Source organism: Lissotriton helveticus, chromosome 3_1 (assembly GCF_964261635.1).
Source record: "Lissotriton helveticus chromosome 3_1, aLisHel1.1, whole genome shotgun sequence".
Taxonomy (NCBI): domain Eukaryota; kingdom Metazoa; phylum Chordata; class Amphibia; order Caudata; family Salamandridae; genus Lissotriton; species Lissotriton helveticus.
Window position 1 is genome coordinate 2072641610 of NC_136061.1, and position 23370 is coordinate 2072664979.

General features: G+C 42.9%; 1 long non-coding RNA gene across 1 annotated transcript in view; it reads right to left on the reverse strand.

The window, feature by feature from the left end:
• LOC144825261 (uncharacterized) overlaps positions 1-23370 on the reverse strand; it is a 131187-nt gene that overhangs the window by 57307 nt on the left and 50510 nt on the right. Inside the window, exon 2 of the long non-coding RNA XR_013609360.1 lies at positions 21672-21733. This is a non-coding gene — a long non-coding RNA (uncharacterized LOC144825261). The remainder of the gene's footprint in view (positions 1-21671; positions 21734-23370) is intronic.

Sequence of the window (23370 nt, forward strand, 5' to 3'; positions counted from 1 at the left end):
AAGACAGGTACTGCTTTTCTGTAAGAAGGCCCAAATTCCTTCTTCACCGCGATCTTTTCTGTGACCAGATCCCCAATCTTTGGAATCCAGACAGGTCTTGCTGGGACAGGTGGTTTTTCTTCAGTGGCCGTTGGCTTTAGCTTTGTGTTACTTAGACTTCTTCTTGTTTCATTTAAGTCCTGTAAAACAGCCAAATTATCTTTGATATCAAAGTTTTTTTGTTCTACCACTGAAGTCTGACAATCGAGGTCATGAATGATCATTCTGGTACCAAACAAAAGTTCGTAGGGAGTGATACCTCCTAGAGAATTTCTTGGCAGATTATTAAGACTACGTTGGACACGTGTTAGATGTTTGACCCACCCGTCACCCGAACCTAATACCCTCGCTGTTATAGATTGCTTTATGTCACGTGTTTTCTCTCCGTTACCGCATTTCCCTCGGGATGGAATGGAGTACCGCAATGCAATGCCCATGCTGGCCAGGGCCTCCTTGTAAGCTCGAGAGCTAAATGCAGGACCCTGGTCAGAATGTAGCATGCCAATTTCGTATGTGCCGATAAAGACTCGCAAATGTTTTATAACAGTTCTGGCGTCAGCCGAGCGCTGGGGTCTCATCTAAATGAATCTCGTCTTAATAATTATGGGAACACATTTTTCCGTCTGGATGTCTGCGTATAGATAGCCTAATGCTTTCTAATAAATGTGTCTGGGCTGGTGTCTGGTCCGGTTCACAACTGCGATCTCTGTTGCAGTCCTGACAATTCATTGCAAAGTTATAAATTTGCACACTCATCCCCGGCCACCAGTATTGTGATTGCAATTCTATTAGAGATTTCAAGATCTCTTGGCCCCGCAGACCCATTCCCATGTGTGCTTCTTGAATCAAGTAAGCTCTCCGGTTCATGTTTGGAATTACTCTGTCCCCCACTCCAGGGATTTGAGCAAACAGAACGGAGTTCGCATCAATTATGTATGTATTTCCGAGTGGATAATTTAGAGGTAACGCCGCATAGTTGCCTTCCATTGAGGCTTTTACTGCTAGTAGCATTTCACCGTCTATTTGTTTTTTAGAACGCTTTTTTGTAGCTACGGAAGCCTGTTAAACTGCTGCTGCTGCGGCTCTGTTAGCCAATGAATTCCCCGCAACGTGAACGCCATCACGTTGATTACTCAGTGTATCTATCACGTGAGTCTTTTGTAGTTCTTTCTGTAAAAGAACTACTTGTTCCCAAAGCTTTTTATGCTTTATTGTGGCACCTGTCTCATCTTTGTAACTGTTTTTGATCCAGGTCTGCATGTCATTATTGTAAGACTGGACGCAGTAATGCGAATCGCACACTATTAGTGTGGGGAATTCGCGATCGGCATTTTCAAGCGCCATCTTTAAAGATCTTATTTCAGCTCGCTGAGCTGTACAATTTCTGAGTGATTCAGTTTTAGTGACCATTGGTCTGAATTTACCTAAGCGCCAGCGACCTTTAACAATCGCGCATGCTGCATTGTAAATTTGTTTTTCCACAATGTAGTGTTGTGCAAATCTGTCTGTGTATATTACACACGAGTATTGTTCGAGAGGCAGAATTTCGATTGACAGAGGACATTCATGTTCGTATTCCAGATCTTCTAATTTTTTAATTTTTGGATCAAATGCGTGTTTCACATCTGTTGCAGCAAGAGAATTTTCCCATTGTATCCATTTTGGATCTAAAGCTTTAGCATTCGGAATGCTTGGTCTAGTTACTGCCTCAAGGGCTGATACTGCTGTTAAAACAGATATGCTCTTCCCTTGGGCTAGGGCTCTTTCTTTTGCTACAGCAGTTTGAACCGCAGTCAGAATTTTTTCAGTAGAACTGAATTTCATTTCAGCTTGTGTGTACAAGTGTGATTTATAAGCTATTGGTACCGTTTCTCCCTCATTAGAGGTCAGGTATGTGAATCCACATCTTCCTGGGATGACTCGGATTACAAGGTTGCGTTCGTTTGCGCGTGTTTGCAGTTTTGTTTTAGTTAACATGTCTGTTTGTAATGATCGTAAAATTTCTGTATGTTTCTGAGTCCAATTAATTGGTTTGAAATCAGGTTTTATTAATTCGTAGAGCGGTTTAACCCTCTCTGCATAATTTAGAATGTAAGTTATTCCGAAATTCAGGAAACCTAGAATTGATTGTAAGTTTATCAGCGTTTTTGGAGCTTGGAGTACTGCACACTTCTCTAAGAGGTTGTCTGCTAGACTATTGCCTTCACTTGATAATTCATATCCCAAAAATAGGACAGTAAGGTGGGCAATTCGTGACTTTTAAAGTAGAATTTGTACCCTTCAGCTGCGAACCCAAGTATAATGGTGTTCACTCTTTTCAAGTGTGTCTCCAGGTCATCGTCTGTAAGATAGATGTCATCGACATAAGATAATGCTTCATCATCATACATGTGTAGTAATTCTGTTACCCTGGCTGAAAATATTGCTGGGCTGTTCTTGAATCCCTGTGGGAAATGACAAAATTGCTTTTGAGCCCCCATACCGGAGAAAGCGGTCAAATACCTGCTTTCTGGTGCTATGTTTTGACAGAAGAAACCATTTGAAATATCTAATGTCGTTTTATATTTTTTGCGCACAATGTTATTCATTAGTGCTGTACTGTGTGAGTTTTGTACTGCAAATGTTTTGCAGCAGGAGTTTAGGTGTCGGTAGTCCAAAACTAGACGATATGAATCGTCTGGCTTGGAGACAGGAAACAAAGGATTGTTCATTTGTGAGGTGCATGTTTCAAACACCCCCTGGTATTCAAGTTGATCTAAGATCTCCCTGACTGTTTTTTTTGCTTCTTACTTAACAGGATACTGCCTCTCTGCAGTAAGTTGATTTTTTAACTGAATTTTATGGTGAGGAGAATCCTCATCCCATCCTACATGATGTTTATATAATGCAGGGGCTTGGGCAACTGCCCATTTTCTAGCATATGTGTATTTTTTATGAATTGGAATGTGATTTGAGAAGGCAGGCATAATCATTTCTTCGCCATGTGGGCACTCCCTGACAAACTCTGGTGGACAGTCTTTCTCTGCTAGAAGGCTATCATAGCCTTTAGATAGATTCTCCCAAAAGAGACCTCTTATTTTCCTAGTTTTGTCCCCCTCTATACATAATGTTATTTCATATAATTTATGGTGTCTGCAGTTTCCACCTGAATGTATTCATTTGTGTCCACTTTCTCCAGAAGATTCATCAGGATCTTGCGAGCTATGGTCACTTCTGCTGCGCTGTCTAGCATTGTCTGGGCCCATTCTCCGTTCTTGAGTTGTGTCCTCAGAATCCTCAGCATGTCTTATTTTAATACTGGCTACCTTCTTTTTTGGAAATTGTAATTTTTTACTTTGATGAGCAGGTTCCTTGTCTTTGGACTTGACGTGGTCTTCTTTATATTCTGACCGTCCTCTCCTTTCCGATTTCTATGAGGAAGTCTGAAAAGATCGAGAGGGACGTGTATCATTATCTTGATATCAGTCAGGTTTTCCTAATTTATCCCTATCTCTAAGGTTGTATCTTTTTTCAGAGGGCTCCCCTTGTGGAGACCTGCCCCCCGATCTGGAGATCTATTTCTACATGGGGGAGACCTTCCTCTGGACTGAAACTGTTTTTCTCTGGGAGTGTTTGCTTTATCACCTTCCCACTTCTTTTTTGGAGTAATGAGATTATTCTTAATAAAGTTTTTTTCAGGATTTTCAGTTGTGGTTTTAGTGGTTTCCCACCCAAACTATCTCTACCTAATTCTTCATAGGATTTTTCAATTATTCGGGCAAGTTCAAAAGGTTGTTCTGCTATATCTGTTTCTTTCAATTTTTAGCGACAGGTTGTACCGTCAATTGTTAACTGAACTAATTGTCTATATGCTTTTGTTAATTCTTTTAGCTTAACTAAAAGTTCTCCGCTTGACATTTTTTCAATGTCAGGATGTGGTGAATAGCCGGCCAGAACTGGCCATGCGGCTCCTGGTCTACCTAGTGGACCGAGCCTGATGAAGTGATTTTGATGTTTTAGGGCGCCATTAAACCAGAGCTGGTGCTCTTGGTAAGTTAGTGGAATTTCAATGTCATCGAAAGGAACATATTGCGTTGGAGATTCATCTATTTTGTAGTAGTGGAACTCGCGTGTCATAGCATGTGCTGCTGGAAAATGTATCCAGGAATAGAATACCTCTGTCTGCCGATATTCATGGGCCTCTACCACAAATATGACTGTACCACCTCTTGGTGATACTCCATTATTTATAAGTTTGTAAGTTACACTCTTTCTTACATTTACCGGAATGATTATTGCCTCCGGGTCATCTTGCCGAAGACTTGTGTCTTCCGCTAAAAGTTGAGCTGCTAAAGCATCTCTTTCTCTGTCGTTGTCCGACATTTTACAGACTGAACGTTTGCAGATCAAGTTTCAAGGAAACAAAGATTAGGTGCACAATATTTTGGAACACTGTATCCCTCAACGTTGACTAAACCAAGAACTAATACATAGGATTCTCATCCTACTAAGTTTTGGCGGATATTAACCTTTCACCCGCTCCAGACGTCTATTGGAGTTTTTACCAGAAAAAGGGGTCTGTGTGAAAAGCACGACTGAGTAACTCTAGTATCTAGCGTTAAATTATCGCCTTACCAAACGTTGGGCGCCATGTAGTGTAGTTCCTATATTCCCAATAGGCTCTGCGCATTGGAATAACATAAACGATATTTTACACGTAGGACTGAGGTCGACTAGGTCTCTATTGAATATGTTAGACTTAATTATGAATGCCAGCTATCTCAGAGGTCACTAGAAACTTTCTTGAGTAAACAAGGAGGTACTAACTTCCCTGAATAGACAAAAAGGGATTAGTTTCTGACAACCGCATAAACATGACAACTGTGCTCTCTCCAGAATAAGGAGTATATCTCCAGAGTCACGGAAATTATAGATAACTATTTCACTCAGTCAATAGTGCATGCTTAATTTCACCAGAAGTGCAGAGAAATAGAGAGACGGGCGTTTTCAATAAAAGTGGTTATTTATTGAACAGTCTTCTTTCTCATGCAAGAGAAGTGAGTTGCCACAATTTCAATACTTGTCATAAAGTAAAGTGCGTACAGTAAAAGGAGTATTATGAAATAATACTGTAAAAGCGTGGTAGAGTTTCTAAGCCATACCGTGTTTAAAATAGATAAAATATATACATATATAAAATCATTGACTAAACGTACTCAACTGGTGCTTCTAAGATACGCCTACCCCGGTGTACCTAACCTAAGCCTGGTACGTGGGAAGGAGTAAGTGAGCTGCAGTTTAAGTTAAGTTAGTTTTTGCCAAGAATCTGAATCAAGAATTCTCTAAGGATCTAATCAGCGCCGTACCTTGGTTATAGAATGAAGGAGGCCTTGTATCTCTTTCTCAGGACTCGATCTCCCAGCAACCCGCAAGTGTGACTGGAAACACTGGAGCTGGATTTCTCGGCAGGAGAAAAGACAGCGTCTCCCTCAGTGCGTCAATGGGAGGGTCGGCTTTCTTCGGCACTCGTTACAGCAGGGTGTTGGGTAAGTAGATTGCCGATCTGCTCCAAACCACCGTGTGTTTGCTAAGGCAGCTGTTGGTATATTTATACCTGGAAGGTGCTGAGTTTGACGTAAGGTTGGACATAAGACGTCACTAAGAACTCGCAGTTCTTTTAGGACTCAAGGAGTTCTTTGACAAATCAAAACAGAAGCAAGGGGAATTCCCTGGCTGCTGGAGGCTTGGTTTGTTTAAAGAACGCGTTGTACTTTCTAGGAGTCTATGGGAGTAGCCTCGCCGTATTTGGACTGCATTGGCTATGAATAAATATGGATATGATTCTTATGCCTTTATAAGGATATGATTTGTTATAACCACTTAAGGGCATAAATCGGGAATGTTTAAATAGGGTCCTAGATACGTTCACAACAAGTTCAGTTCACCGGACCAGAACACTTAAGATGCATTGCTGAGATCTGAGTTGTATGTACATATTGTATTGAAATTCCTGTAATGACACACTATGATATCCGTGTAAAAGGAAGACATTGTCAACATGTTGGTAACTGGCCAACGGTTAAATGTCAATGACAGCTAAACCTCCCATAATGCAGGGCAGGCTACACCTCAATCTGCTCACATGGAATATCCGAGGGTTCACAAATCCAAAGAAAATTATGCAAGTGATTGCGTGTTTTGATAGATGGCAGATAGACATTGCGTTGCTGCAAGAAACCCAAATCGCACCACACACGCATGGTAGTATAGGCCGTAAATGGGTGGAGTCGATTCCTAATTCCACCTACTCCTCTCACTCCAGGGGGGTCCCGATTTTGGTATAAAACGGCACGAACTTCCAAGTTGAGCGTATGGTGGGGGACAGTCAAGGCAGATATATCATACTCGTGGGGAAATTGTGAGGGCTGCGGATAACGCTTATCAACACTTATGGCCCAAACATTGATGGCCCCTGAGTTTTACTATGAGATATGGCAACATTTACGCGACGAGCTAGACCGCACACTGAATTGGGGTGGGGACCTAAACCTTGTTCTCAATGACCAACTAGACAGTTCGGGGCCTAACACAGAGCCACATAAAAAAGCGTGAACTAAAGTATTAGACATCATGGTTGAAATGCACTTACATGATATCTGGAGGGCCCGTAACCCAGGTGCAAGAGAGGCTACACATACTAATGCAGCACATGGTAGTTGGTCCCGCATTGACTACTGGCTTGGCACCGCTAACACCTTGCTATGGACCACAAAGATTAAACATCTGCCCAAAACACTTTCAGATCATAACCCCGTTCTCCTGTCCCTTAAGATACCACACTATATGCCACCACCCTATAACTGGAGATTCAACGCTAAAGCTCTGACTGATTCGATCTATGCTGACACCATAGCCACAGCTGTTAAAGATTATTTTCAGTTGAATGAACCTTCCGCGATGGATCCTAGCCTTTTTGTGGGAGACTTTTAACGCCACCTTAAGAGGAGTATGCATCAGTACAAATGTCGGGATATTACGTGACATCCGAGAGCAGCTAGCACGTTGCGAGGCTCGATTGAGGTCGTTGGAGACTCAGTATGAGCACACACAAAACCAATCATTACTAGGGGAAATCAGACAAGTGCTCACTGACTATCAAACTTTTGCTAATGATGAGCTTAAATATGTCCACAAGCACCCCGCCGCTAGGGCTTTCGGAGAGGGAGGGCGACCGGGGAGAGTGTTAGCGACTAAAATATGCGAAGGCCGCAGCCCCCAAACCGTGCTAAAGATAAGAGGCCAGCAATGCTCCATCTGTGACGACCCCACTGGTATCCTGCAGGGGTTTGTAAACACTTACAGCACGTTATACGAATCGCAACCCACGGCATCACCCGCAGAGGTGTTAAAGTATTTGGAAGATGTGGCAATTGCGTATCTTTCAGATGCGCAGAGGGCATATCTCTTGTTGCCAATCACGGCGGAGGAAGTAACTGAGATCATTAAATCGTTGCCTAGCGGCAAAGCCCCAGGCCCAGACGGGTTCACGTGTGAATTTTACAAGACTTATGTGGACCTGCTTGCGCCTCACCTGGTTGAAATGTACGGAGATGCATTTGAGAAGAATATACTACCACCCACACTACGGGAGGCAGTGATTATTGCGCTTCTGAAACCTGCAAAAGATCCTGAGTTTTGTGACTCATATCGGCCCTTGTCATTAATTAACGTTGACTCCAAGATTTTAGCCAAATTGATGGCCACGAGGCTGCAACCACTAATGACCAATCTGGTCCTACCAGCCCAGTCGGGTTTTATACCAACCAGGGCAACCACGCACAATACTCGAACGCTATTTGCTCTCTCTCATTACTTGATACCTGACACTAAAGCAGTGGCGGTTATGTTGGATGCCACCAAGGCTTTCGACTCGCTTGAGTGGTCGTATCTGCTAACAGTGCTCAAGCGGATGGGGTTCACGCCTATGTTTTTGCAACGGATGAAATTATTATATACGCAGCCTGTAGCTAAAGTCCGAGTTAATGGCTAGCTATCTGGCCAGATAACTATAGTGCATGGGACAAGGCAGGGATGCCCTTTATCCCCTTTACTATTCGCCTTAGCCCTCGAGCCACTGGCATGTAAAGTTGGACAGGGGCATCGGTCGTCCGCCTTGCAGTTTTGAAGTAGGCCTTTACATATCTCATTGTACGCGGATGATATGCTACTCTACGTGCGGGACACTGAACAGAATCTAGCCCCATTGTTGCGGAGTATATAAAATTTGGGAGGCATTCTGGACTCCAAATGAATTGGTCAAAGTCGTCTATTATTCCTTTGACTGATTCCACATTGCCGCATGCCACTCAATGCCCCTTAGAATGGCAAACTGACCCCATAGAATATCTGGGAGTCTGGTATCATAGGGACCCTGAGGTTGTCATCAGAACCAACTATGGAAGAGTATTATCCACATTAGATGATAAAGTCACCTGCTAGGTACAATTGCCTTTATCTCTAGCGGACAGGATTGCCATTGTAAAAATGGTCATATTACCTAAACTTCTTTATCTTTTTAATAATGTCCAAATACCCCCCCAGAGGTATTCAAACGCATAAATTCAGTGGTGATCAAACTTATAGGGGCAGGTAAGCAGGCACGCGTGGGGCTGCGAACTTTATCCTTACCATATTCCAAGGGGGGCTTCTGTGTGCCTGATTTCCTACTATATTATTTAAGCGCTCAGGCGCAGTACGCTACCTATTGGTATCATGAAATTCCATATTTGACGCACACTGCTGTAGAAGAAGGAGATGCCATGCCTACGACCTTAACAGCCATTATCACGCATCACAGACCACAACTGCATACTAAAGATATAAACAAGATTGATGCAACTAATAAAGCATGGCATAGGCTTGGTAAACTAGCAAATAAGTTGCCTCTTTATGCACCGGCTCTGCCGCTCCACTATCACCCTGCCATTTCCGCTACTTGTGAGGAGGTTGGCATGAACCAGCTACGACAGGTGGGAATAGACACATTCGGGGACCTCTATCATAATGGAATGTTTAAAAAGGTCCAAGACTTATCATATATTACAAATCAGACTTTATTGTTTCGATTCACTTACCACAGACTTCAGGGGGCAATTAGTATGTTATACCCAATTTTTCGTGCTGAACCACCGCAATTAGATACGCTACAGCTTATTGTGTCCTCACCAAACACTACACACTTATTGTCACGCCTATACAATATGGCGCAGACTGAAATAGCTTACACTACACATAAGGCTATGGACAGATGGAATGAGATGCTGGATGTCCCTCTTACTGAGGTGGAGTGGCAAACTACGTGTACATTAACTCAAATGCTCACACCTATTGGAAACTTAAGGCTCTTACATTTTAAATATTTGCATCAAGCATACTATACACCTGCAAACCTTTATAAGTATGGTCTGCGTTCAGAGGCGAGCTGTAAGAGATGCGGCATTGCAGTGGCAGACTTTGTTCACTTGGCGTGGTATTGCCCCAAAGTCTGGGATTATTGGGAGAAGGTAACCTCATTGCTGGCAGAGATGGCAGAGATTGATATTAATTGCAATGTTCGCACCTGTTTTCTGGGATTACTTGGTAATGTGCGTGCCCTGAAACGTAAATTTTGTATGGTGGCGTTATTAATTGCTAAGAGATGGGTTTCCTTGTGCTGGGAAAGTAAAGCTGCACCCCGCGTCAAACAGTGGATCCATGATATGTCTTACTGCCAGGATACACTGCACACCTATGAGGAGGAACTGTCTGCAAGATCTAGACCAAAAGACTATTGGAAGTATTTAACGGACTATTTAACTGTGAATTCAAATGTCTAATTGTTTTATCCGAACATGTCTTAATTTATCATTCGGCGATATGTGACAATATGTAGAAACTGTGTTAACAGGCGTTTTTTATTACACTGGGATGATGAATGTATTAGTGTAATGGTCCGTGTTGTTGTTTGTAATTGAGCTCTTGCTTTATCCAAAATACAGTAAAATGATTTTTTTTTTAAGTTGACAAACTTGATCCATATTCTTGCTTTGCCATCCTCAGAAATAGTGATAATAGTCAGTTTGTTTTATTAGTTCCCTACCAACATACCAGTGAATTTTGTACTTGCAGTTCTTGAATTTCACAATCTTGTTTTTTTTTTTTTTTATATTTAACTTGAGATTGTTAGCATTGTTATATGGATAAAGAGCTATGAGAGATCGTGGGGTCCAATCAATGTACTAGCTAAAAGGACTGTCTTGTTCGCATAATGGAGCACTGGTATTTGTGGGTATCCCAATCTGGTGGGACAGGCCCTCGGTATATAAAATAAATAAAAAAAGGGGTCAACACATCTTGAGACCATGGTTTGTGCAAATCAATCTTTTCTGCTGATCATTGGTCCATCCCCTATGCACATCCTTACCAAAGTATCAGTATGCAATAGAAAGACAGCTTTTAATATTGTCCGAAAGGGTCCACTAAGGCTATAGTTCTATGATTTTGTGGATCATCCCTTTTAATATTTTGGGTGCAAAATTGACCTCTACATGTCTCTGGGATGATTTCTACTTCTATAGCATTGTAGAGATTCATTCATTAAAGGAGGCGACCAAAACTTAAACCCAAATTTCTCTATAGTGTGAATGTTCCACCATATAATATGGGAAAAAGAATAACATCATCAAAAATCAGCTCCAGAAGAAACCAAAATGTGGTTTTCTACTCACTGATGATCGGAATTATGTTCTGGACCCTAAATGATTCTCTGCAGACACCTCCGTGGCACTGCAGTCTTTATAGTGTATCCCAGAACTGAGTATAGGTGTCAAAACCAGTGAAATAGTGAAACGTCGATTTTTTGGCTTCATTGTTTTGTAGTCCATTAATAAATTGTTACCGTCACTTTTACCCTGACATATCAGCAACAGAAGTCAGATGACCTGTGTCTGGTCTGTGACGCCTAGATAACAAAATCAATCAATCAGGGGTTTATAAGACGCAGCTACTCACCAGGGGGGTCTCAAGGTGCTGGGGTTAGAACCTTAATGTTGGAACCTTAATGTTTGCCTCAATCTCGAATGATGCATAATCAGTGAGAGCTCCACTAGATCGAGTTTCAGAAAGTATGTAGTTTGCCATGCACTATATCAAAATATGGTCCTTGTTTGAGTGTCTTCATATACTACCCATGCAAACATACCTAACCAGAGCTCAGTCACAAAACTACTGCGATATCAGAATATTCACTGGGTTAATGTAAACTATCAATTTAGTAAGGCATTTCAAATCAAATGTCCGAAAGTCCAGACATTGTTCATAAAATGGGAGTTTCACTAAATTAATGCATCAGCTCCCTATCAATGAACGCATTACTTTCGACTAAGTCATGCTTGCCCAGGGTGTATGTGACAATGCACGACCAGCGTCAGTGCACCCTTGGCAAGTCTGTTCACGTTGTCTATTATAAAAATGGATTAAATAAGTATGTTCTGGTACAGTAGGAAAAATAAATATACCTATGTGACTTCAGAGTTGACACACATGAAATACAAATTTAACACAGGTTTCAAACTGAAGTCTGTTAATATAAATGACAAGAGGTTTGAGAAAAAACAGATGCAAGAGGCCGAATCTGTGGAATACATATTTACAGTAAGCGGAGGAGGTATACCTCTGTTCAATTTCATCTTGTGCCTTCCAGCCGTTAACTTGACAGACTGGGATTCCGCTGATGATGTACTTAAATAGTTTGAGCAGTATGTGAGTGACCTGCAGAACTTCTTTATCTCTTGCTTTTAAGCTAAAAGATTCATTAGGTGTGAACCCTCAGACTAAGCCTTTTTTCGGTGGTGTGGCTCTTTCTGTTTGTTGTTATGATCCATACTTCAGCTCTATATTTCAGATACTTTTGAAACTGTATGTTGCTTTACTGTATTTTTTTCTGGGCATGCTGAACTCCCTAAATGTCAAATATACCTTTCATGTAAAGGAACAAATTTCATTTTAAATATTTTTTTACAGTTAAGAGAAATAAGAATGGAGAAATACGAGGGGAAAATTGCTCAGTACCAGCTTTCTAAGAAACGAAAAATGCTAGAAAGCAATGGGAGTCTGTTGGACTTGGCCCTTTTGGCAGGTTCACCCCTAAACTTTTTGCCAACGTTTTGCCAGTCTCCTAGTCTTTTCCCTGTGTAGTGTAGTGTTGGTGGTTTTAGGCCTCTAGGCACTTTAGCACTGCTGTCCAGTGTAAAGTGTGTGCACTCTGGGTTACATTTAAGGAGATTGGCCTGCCCTCCCATAGGAATGCATGGGGATTCCCTGATTAATGTGGGTCAGTGGTAAATACTGATATGAGAGGCCAGCATGGTCAAGTCTGGTATGTATGAAATGGAATTTATAAATGCTGCTCAATGGTGTGCGCAGATTTATTGTGGTTATTTTAGAAATGCCACTTTTAGAAGTTGGCATTTCTGTGTGCTTTGTGTCTGCCTGCCTGATGTGAATTGCATGTCTGGCCTTTGAGTAACAGGGGCTGATGAGGTGTCGGTGGCTCCAGGAGGGGCAGAGTGAGTCAGCTCTAGGCTGAATGGGACATCTACATTTTGAGTAGTGGGAGGAGAAGTCCCTGGTCCCTGAATAAGAGTGTGCCTGCCCTAGTGAATGCTGGTTTCACCCCCCTGTGGTGTGTCTGATGACGAGCCCCCACCTGTCAAAGGGTAAGAGGAACCTTGTAAACAAAGTGCTCCAATTCCCCCCTGAACCAGTTTTTGCTGGTTCCCCAAGCCCTGTGCTCTACAGACAAAGGAAAATGTCCGATAAATGTAGGGGCTCTGACCCCATGATGTGGTGCTGTTCCTGACTTGGGGGGCCTGCTCCTGCTGCTGGGCTCCAGGAGGAACCGTCACGAGGGACTGCCTAACTGGTGGAGGGCTCTGTGTGCTGGCCTGCTTGAGCCCAGCCTTTGCCCTCCCCTCCTGGACTTTGGGCTTCAATGCTTGTGAGCGCTTTAATGTTAGTTTGAAAAGCGCTTTTATCCCTTGTTGCTGAAAGGAGCATTTTACTGGCAACACACTGTTGCAGAAGTGACTGCCGAGGGAATCCCGAGCGTATGGATCCCCCCCTTGCGCTGCTGATTGAGTGGGAGCCAACCCCGCGTTTGCCTCTGCTTTTGCGGGTGTCCATCCCACATTTGTGTTCTCTAGTGGGTGGTCACCCCACTTTATGGACATTTTACGAGCGGGTACCCACCCCGCATTTATGCTGCATTGTTTTTTTTCCCTCTTTTTAGCAGGAGCCCACACAGCATCTGTGCTTCGCTGGCAGGTGCCCCCCACAATTGCCTTTATTTTAAAGCGGGAGCCTACCCCGCATTGCCAACATCTGAAAAGAAATAACAGCTGCGGCCCGAGGAGAAGCGCCGCACACACGGCGTGGAAGCCAGGCAGCCTTGCTTGGACGTGGGCAGAGCTTCACCCGAGGTCCGGCTGGGACAGGAAGTCAGGCGTGTCTACCGAAGTCCTGTGACCCTGGGAGAGGGACTGGGTGAAGTGGACAGAAGTAAGGGGGAGTCGGAGCCTCGGGGCTCCCTTTGCTGCATGATCCATCCTCCCCTGCCACGACAAGTGCAGAGAGCATCCCGAGAAGCCCCGGTGAGTGGGGGCTGACCTAAGATCCTTGTCCGATGTTCCAGAGGCACCATTAGTGCCAGTGCCCGGGTTGCTCAACTCAGCTGCGCTGCACAAAAGCGGGCAGCTGCAACAGAGGGGCCTTTGTTTTTATTATAGCCCCAGATTGGGACATCCCAAAGCACGGTTGGTGCCTGCATTTGTGTTCAATACACAGCTGCCCCACCTGACAGTGGGCAGCTGTAACATGGGGGCCAAGTATTTTAGGAGTCCCAGAGTGGGGCTTCTACGGCACATGTAGTGCCAGTGCCCATTTTCCTAGGGGGGCAAATTGGTGTTGAGCCCCAAAGGCACTGTAGTGCCAGATTCCCAGCTGCCCTGCACGAGCACAGGCAGCTGCAACGTTTTGGGGCATTCTGTTACTTTATGAGGAATAGGGGGGTGAGAAGCACCCCCCGCCCCATTGGCAGCCAGAGGGCTAATTGAATATCCCTACCTACGCCCCAACATTTCTGGGCTAGGGCATTTGAGCCCCATTGGAAGGCCAGTTGGCCAGGGGGTCAGTTGAGTATTGGTAGGGCGCAAGGACCTTATGTGATACCCAATGTGTTTATGTGATGGTGCTCATGCTTACAGATGTTGCATAATGTATTTATGCTTGTGATGCCTACTGTGATGCCTATTGCATAATGTGGTATGCTAATGAGGTTTGGGCCTAATGTAGTTTTATGCCTAATGTGATTCATGCGCGAGGTGATTTGTGCATCCTCAGTTTTATGTTGCAGGATATAATGTTAAGTTCCTTATTCCACTAGTAGTTACTGGTTGTGTTTTACATTTACTACGTGCATTTCGAATGGTTCTGACAGTGGCCCGATTGGCCCTGTCATGTGTACATAATCCGCTGTAAATACTGCCTAGTGCCAGTTGGCACAGTGTATATTGTGTGATTACTCTTCTAAGGTGTTTTGGATAATACAAAGGCTATTTTTATATAACCTTGTATGGAGTCTCCTTTGTGGTGTGCCTAGTGTGTTGCTGCCGTGTGAGTGTGTTACGCCAACACTTTACACATCGCCAACGGGATAAGCCTGACTGCTTGTGCCAAGCTACAAGGGGGTGAGCAGGGTTTATCTTCAGCGGGTAACTCCCTTGCCCTGACTAGAGTGGTGGTTTCTGCCTGGTTTTGGCTCAAGCCTTGGCCAACCAGAAATCCCATTTCTAACAGAGTCAATCCCACCAGCCACATTATATGTTGTTATTTTGCTTATAGATACAAGTAATGCAGCATCTAGTCATTGTAGGGCACGTTGATAAAGGTGCGTTGGTAAGAGCAGGTTAGTGAACATAGAAAAGATTGTGGATATTGGTGAGCACCAATGAATGGGTATTCAATTGACACAGATCTAGCACTCTCAGAAGAGGAAATAGATTCTTGCATTTGCAACTACTTATTAATTATAACTCGTATTTATATTCGAGATTGGCGGCGGGAGCAGGGGGAAATGCCAGCAGGAGCAGCAGGCAGAAAACACACCCAGTGCGGCCAGTGAAAGAACGTCCAGGTAGGTATTATAAAAGGCAACCCCTGCAGTCAGCGGAATAGTTTCTTGAAAAGAAAGGTCTTGCAGTCCTTCTTGAAGAGATGAGTCAGTTGACATTATTTGGATAGGGTAAACTCACTTCAAGCAGCAGGCCCAATGCTGTGAGGGTCTATCTTCAAAGTCTCCTCCTTCTGAACCTTTTTCAGCAGGATTCTGCAGCATTGACTGGAGGGAACCAAGGGGTATGTCCGCGTGTATCTCACAGCACATTATGGAAGGTGCAGAGAGCACTACATCTTATTTTTCAGTTAACATGAAGTAACTAGAACGTCCAATACGTCCCTGTGTTTCCTGACAGTTAAGCACATCTTTGTGGCATTCTTCTGTACAATGTACATCTTCTGGGATTCAATTGGACTTTGTCTAATCCTCTTGGATAGCCACATACAATTGGATCTTACATTTGACTGGATGGGCAATCATTGGTGGGATGGGAGGGAGGAGCTGACCCTAGCCTCATTTACACCTGAATAGGCTGTGTCCTTTCTCCACAGAACAGGCTTAACAATGCTGCATTGTCACTTTAGCCTGATTTGAGCCAGGGCTGGGATGCAGGGAATTCCAGGGACTTCAAAGCCACAGACTAGAAGCTTTTCCCACTTTCCAGAACCGGGGCACCAGTGTATTAAAGAAGGGCATCAGACACCACCACTTCAGAAGATCTAACTCATTTTGGGAAGATCAGTCCTGTTTCATGCTCTACTGCTGGTAGGAATTCAGAAGCCGGAGTAACATAGTTAGCATTTTCCCATGGGCATTAGCACAGTTGATAAACATATTGCTCTGTTGTACCAACCACCAGTCTGATTTTGGCCTTTTCCAATTGTTATGTTGTGTTATCTTAATGTAGGAGTGTGTGTTCACAGAGCTATTTGGTGCTGTAAATTGAAAAATAGCATAATAACTTCAGCTACTAAACTCCCAAGAGAAGGACAGCATTAAGGACAATCTAAATCACATTATTTATTAAAAGGGCAAGTGGTTCGCCCAGTTGGAAGAGAGAGAGAGAGAGAGAGAGAGGGGACCTGATTCAAAAAACACCCTTTGAAGTACACTTCATAATACTACAGTAGTACAAAACTTACAATAAAGTGTTATTCATACACTGCACTTTTGTAGAAATGAACACTTTTGAGCAAGTTCACTACTTTTCGATATTCACGAACTGCCCTTTTTTGGTAACTGACACTTTTGTAGTAACTTACACTTTTATAGAAAGTAACTACATCCAATATTTTTCCATGATAGGGTGTGTAGTACCAGTGGTTGGCCATTTGTAGGGATGGATTTACTACAAAAGTGTAAGTTACTACAAAAGAGTAAGATACTACAAACGTGTAGCTTGTGAATATAGAAAAGTAGTAAAGTTACACAAAAGTGTAGACTTCATCAAAAATCAATCAATCAATCAAGAAATTTGTAGAGTACACTACTCACCAGGGTCTCAAGGCGCTTGCGGGAGGGGTGCTGCTACTGCTCGAATAGCCAGTTCTTGAGAAGCCTCCTGAAGGTTGGTAAGTCCTAGGTCTGTCGTAGGATGATGGGTAGGGTGTTCCAGGTCTTGGCAGCAAGGTGGGAGACGATCCGCTGATGGTGGTTGCTCTGTGGATGCGGGGGATGGTGGCGAGGGTGAGGTCTGCAGAGCTGTTGGATGCTGGTCCAGAGTTATGGAGTGCCTTGTGTGCGTGGGTGAGGAGCTTGATGGTGATCCTCTTGTTGACGGGAAGCCAGTGCAGGTCTCTTAGGTGGGGTGTGATGTGGCTGTGGCGAGGGATGTTGAGGATCAGGCGTGCAGAGGCGTTCTGTATGTGCTGTAGTTGTTTTAGGAGTTTGGTTGAGGCTCCTGCGTAGAGCCTGCTGCTGACGAGGGCCTGGGTGACCGTTCTTCTTGTTTTGGTGGGGTGCCACCTGTAGATCTTGCGGAGCATGCGGAGGGTGTTGAAGCAGGATGATGAGATGGCGTTGACTTGCTTAGCCATGGAGAGTGTTAAGTCGAGGATAAACCCCAGGTTGCGTGCATGGTCGGTGGGTGTTGGCGCTGCTCCCAGTGCGATCTGCCACCAGGAGTCATCCCAAGCTGAGGGGGTGGGGGCAATGATGAGGACCTCCTCTTTTTCAGAGTTCAGCTTCAGACGGCTGTTCTTCATCCATTATCTTTGTGAATTCAGGCCATTAATGGTATGTTTGTCAATTACTGCCACTGCTCTGTTAGTTCGGAATTTGTTCCATCTTCCACAGAAAGGAATCCCCCATGGAAGTTCATAATTTGTTTAGTGAGTGCAGTCAACTTTGTCATTTAGGGTCAGTGAAACACGAGAGGTTTAACCCAGCAAAGGGTGATTACACAAGTATCTTTGGGAAACTTTGGCCTTGATGAGGGAAGGTGATGTTTCCTGATTTTGTCCGATTCGCTGAGCATATTTAAAGCCTTCTCAGCCTAAATCTAATGGAATTTTAATGCGCTATGATAGCCAATTATTGGGTTATGCTGGAACAGGACATTATTGTGAAAATGAAATGAAATGAAAAATTGCATTTATATAGCGCATAAACTGCCCTGAGGCCTCGCAGCGCTTTGTCTGAGACTGAAGGATACAGAAATTTCGTGCTAGCAAGATGTACCAAATAAGTGGGTTTTTAGAAGTTTCCTAAATGCCAGCAGGTTATTGGTCCTTATTGGTTATTGTGGCAGTCTTTCCATGGTCACCAGGCAGCAAATGCTTCGGAGAGCCAAAGGTAATAGTGTTTGAAGTGAGGAACAAGTGCTCAGTGCTGAGGACAGTGTGAAAGCATAGAAATGGGCTGGGCATCAGAGTGGCCAAGAAGCCTTGCAATGTAACAGGTGTTGAAATTTACTGGGCAGGATAAAGCTCTCAGGAGTGAGGAGATATGGCTTAGGGCAGGAACTTCCAACTTTTAAACCTGGAGGCCCTGGTTCGGAGTCCAACTGTGGCACTAGACTCAACATTTTGTGATTCTGAGCAAATCACTTTATCGTTCTGTGCCTAAAAATTTGAAATGTATTTGTGTAATACCATTTTACGTACATGATCTGTTGATCGTCTTCCAACACCCTAAACTGTTTAATGTAAAACTCTCTGTTGCTTCCTAGCTAAATACCAATTCATACATATATACTCAGAGTAAAGGATGGAGGTGGCTGGCAAATGATGCCAGGCCTCAGTTGCCTTGAATGGGCTTTCAGTGTAGCATGAATGTTTCCAGCTACTCTGCATGGTGGTATAAGCTGTCCTATTTGGGTATCGTCTTCTAAAAGCTTTAGCTGTCTGTTACATTGTTATATTATTGCCAATATATTGCATATATTTAGAATCAACTTTGGGTGAGTCTCTTGCTTATGACTCGATAGCTTTGTTTTCTCTATGACATGCGTACATCCTAATTCAATGGCTTTTTTGGCTAGTCTAATGGTTGTCCCACCCAGGAGTATTTCTGTCCTACAGTGCGCGATTGAATGCTGTATCTTTCCACTGATTATGTCATTCCTTGCTTTGCCCCACCTTGGGGGGACTGTTTTCTCTCCCTCTCCCTCTCCTGCTTCTATCTTCCTCCTTCTCCCACTAACTTAGTGTTCTCTTCCCTTCCAGTCCCATTCTTTTTTGTACACCTTTTATCACTTTTTGCCACCGACCATGCTATTTACAGGCAACCATCTTAAAAACAAAATCACGAAATGTTAAGATGCGGTCCTATGTGCGCATGTCCACATGTGCTTCGGGCACTGACAAATGGTTATGCTTTAAGAGCGTTGGGGGTGGCACCATGGTTGCATGAAACTCCATTGCAGCCTTCCTGAATGAGAATTAAGAAAATTAACCAAAATGCATTCAAAGATGGCCTCAACAGATGTGCATACATCCATGGTATCCATCTTAAAATGACAGTTGGTAACTCCATTACCATAAAATTCCAAAACACTTTCATGAATGGAATACAACATTGAAGTCTACACTCTGGTCATTCTAACACCGGCCCATGCTATATATAATTCAGATACGTCATTGTCGAACTCCATGTTTAAAACACTTCTCCGATATAACTGGTGCCCTCATTGTGTGGCTTGGCCAATCACCCACAAAAGAAAAGGCCACTCTATGCAACGTAGCAATATCAAGATTTTTTATTGGAATTTCAGCCTTTCTAGCGATGTGAGTTGTTTCAGTATCTGGGCCCCTGATCATCCAGCACCAAGCAAACCTACCAATGCCTGAAACATAGGGTGTCTAGGGTGGTGTCGCTTATGTGGATCCTGCAACATTTCTTACCAAAAATGCCCTGCAAGCATCAAACTTGGCAAAATTACAGAAAACTTTCTAGATTCTGAGGGATCCTCAAATGTCCTACCATCTAGCATTCCCACTCTTACCCCCAGTTTAAACAGTATAATGCTTGTGAGGTTTGGCCAATCACCCACCACAGGAAAGAGTCCAAAGTTCATCATGGAGCAATCAAGATTGGCATTGGGTCCTACCCACAGGCAGTAGCTAGTAATTCATCCACTCATGGGAGACAGAATGGGGATGTTTACCCTATCTATGCTGATCTAAATGTCAAAACTTCACATTATTTTTGGGTCAAGGTCTCCATGTTGCAGAAAGACTGTTTCAGGGGTGGGGGTATGAAGACTAATGCCAGGATAAGCTAGTCTCATTGCATGTTTTGAAAAAAAAATGAAATTCAGTGCCATATTTAAGTATTGGAAGCATTCTCCCAGTTTTCCTCATGTTGCACACTTCAATAGGTGAACCTTGTGCAGAGTGGGACAATGCACACAACTACTACAAGAACAAATGCTGTCCTCAGTACAGGTGTGAAATATGACAGTTTGCTTCTGCACTGAGGAGAACGCACTAGTGAAAGATAGGGCTACAGGCTCAAACCGTAGCACAATATTTCACTGTGGCCAACTGGGCTCTCTTTGAAGAGGGTCATGTCTGCTCTAGGAACCCCTAGCCATTTCCAAACGGGCACCGTTGGAAGAGCATTGAATGTGCACCACATCTATATGCCACACAGTCAGTGCACGTCCAAAAGGTTTTTTGTCCCTGCACCAATGTGTAATATGGCGCAGATGCAAAGAAAGCACAGCGTGGTGTTGCAAGCTGCTGGCAAATATACCCATTGAGTATCTTGGGCAATTAATGCAATATGGCCCTCAGAGGCAGAAAAGCTGTGAGTGCTTTAGGTGTGGAACTTCAGCCCAATGTCAAGACAGGCAGCCTCCAACTCCTTTCGATTTTTTTTTCATCAAACTTTAGCATCTAGTGGGATTGGTAGATTTGAAGTAAACCTTTCACTAAGCACAGTAAGGGTTGGTTGTGGGTCCTGGTGTAAGACAAGGGCCTACATGCAACCCCTTTCCCCACCAGGTGCCAAACATGGCTGTAAACAGACTTTACCTTGCACAGAGGGGATTTTGTTCCCTTTTTTTCAAATAATTTGATAAAAATTCACAATGGTTAAGCAAATCATGATTTTGTATACATATGGTAAAGTATTTCTGATTACAAAATGGAGGATGAGTAATCACGATTTTGAGAAAAATTGTGATTCTACCTTAGGAAACTCGTTTTATTTTTATTTCTTCCACATGTTTGAGTGCCCCACAGCACTTACCTTGGGTCGTTTCCACTTATGGTGCCTACCATTTCTGAGGAACTTATTTTTCATTAGTTGGAAAATATTGCTTTGAAACAAAATGCCCCCCTTAATCAGTCAATCACTGTTTTTATTGAGCATCAAACAGAGCATAACAAAAAGGTTGATGACATCAAAAGCTACCCGAGGGCACGCAGGCTCCAGGGTTGCAAAACATTCAGCTATGATGGGTCAGCTTCATAAGATCCCAGGTCCTTCCACACCCCCCTCTCGAAATGAGTAATGCTAATTTAAAGAAAACAACCCCCCAAACCCCCCTTCCCTCCCGGTGGTGAATAGACTATATACTATATAGAGAAAGAAAAAGAGAATAAACATGAGGCAGTTTTGTCCTGGCATATTGACTAGTGGAGAGTTCAAGGCCCTCTCAGAGTATACCTTAGGGGTCGCATTGTTTCAAAGTGTCCAAGGGGAAACCTATATTTGGAAGAGAAGCATAGCCCGCACAGTCAGAGGGCAAACAGCAGAAGGCAGACCCTGAGACAGGAAGGCTACCAGTGGACATCCAGTCAATCACTTTTGTAAAAAATTTAATATGAGCCTCAAAGGAATCATGAGTTTTAGAACTGTGGTTTTAAATGACAGATAATACTAAAGTGTTAACCCTTTAAAGCCCACCAGGCATCTTTTCTCAATGCTCCATAAATACTGAACAGATATACGCAAAGTCAGTATACGTATGCTTTTTGAATAAACTTCGACTTACTTATATAATGTAATCAGTTTGTCTGTCTTTGCTGCAGGCTCCAGCACATTTATCGATGCCTGCTGAAATGGAAAACACAAACATATTATGCACTACCTCTTAATTTTATTCTCAGTCCATGGAAATTCATGAAAATTGACTACACATGTATGCTATGCTGTTGCCAAATATAATGCAGACCTAACCCTACGGGCAAAAATTAAAGGCAAAACTAACAATGCATTTTCAATGTAAAGTGTGGCTGAATCAAATACTTATTTATACTATACAGGTCAGAGTTTCTATAGAAATTAAATGTTATATATTCTTAATAATTATGACACTCTTGAAACGTTTGGAAAAAAATGTGCACCCACTTTAGGAATTTTGTGGATTTAAATATAAGGAAAGCAGCTGAATAATACATTAAACTTGGTATGTAAATACAACTTTACTCAAGGAAAGTTCTTTGCTTGGTATATGTAAATCTGTTTTGCAGTTTTCAAGTAATTAAAAAGTGATCAGGTCTAGTTATAAAGAGGTCATATTTAAGGATATTTATGGATCCACACCAGATTCACAAATTCAGGCAGGATTCACAAATACATTTAAATGGAAAAGGGTTCTTGGCACCCCACTGGACTAGGGGACTTTTTATATAATTTTCCTTTTCCGATTAGGAAATCCAGATGGGTGAATGCACCACATTCTGATTGATAGGTCATCACAGAAACAGTTTTGGTATGGCCTCCATTAACCAACATGGTGCACTGAGCCCTGTTTTCAGAAAAATAATTAGATACATGGCATAAGAGGGCAGGGTGAACCTACCTTAACCCCCAGAACCATGTGGGGTTGCCCAAAAGGGTCTCAGATTAAGTATGAACTAAATATTTTATATATATATATATATATATATATATATATATATATATATATATATTAGAAACAAAACGATCCTTCCAAGCATGAGCGCGCTCGACAGTGTGTGCTCGACCCAAGGGCTGGATCAAAGCCCCAATTTTAATTTGAAGTCCAAGAAAGGCGGCACAACCGGATACTTTTTTTTAAGGATTATTTATTGCACCAACACTCCACCGACGCGTTTCAGCCTCACGGCTTTTCTCACGGTCAGCGAGTCCCTTTTTGCTTTCTCTTTTTATACTAGCCCACATAAGCCCCAAAGTGGCATTGTGGGATATGTAGTTTTGAAGCAAACATAATTAAAAACATAATAATAGTAGAAAAAGGACTAGTGCGTTCTGTTTACAAAAGTATAGTACTTAACGTCCACAATATAATTCCACTTGAGGGTGAATTATGCTCCATTGATTGCATGTGAGTATAACTCATATTTCGATTTTACAGTCTTTTGAGGTGTCGGGTATAGTACCCTATCGCATATTTAGGTTACATTGCAGTTAATGTTCACTCTAGATGTATGTGGAGATCTTCCCCAAAGTTCATTCCTCGCGGCTGTTTCGTGCGGAATCGAATGATCAAACGAGATTCCATTTGTCGAAGGAGGCGCACTGTGTCTCCCCCTCTTTCAGATTTGTTCAACATTTTCAGTCCATAGAAAGTCATGGCTCGCCAATCCCCATTTTGGCATGTGCTCAAATGTTTAGCGGTGGCATACAGCATGTTTGAGTTCTTGACAGCTCGGATATGTTCCAAAATTCTCTTCTTTAGCATGCATGTGGTCGATCCTATATATTGC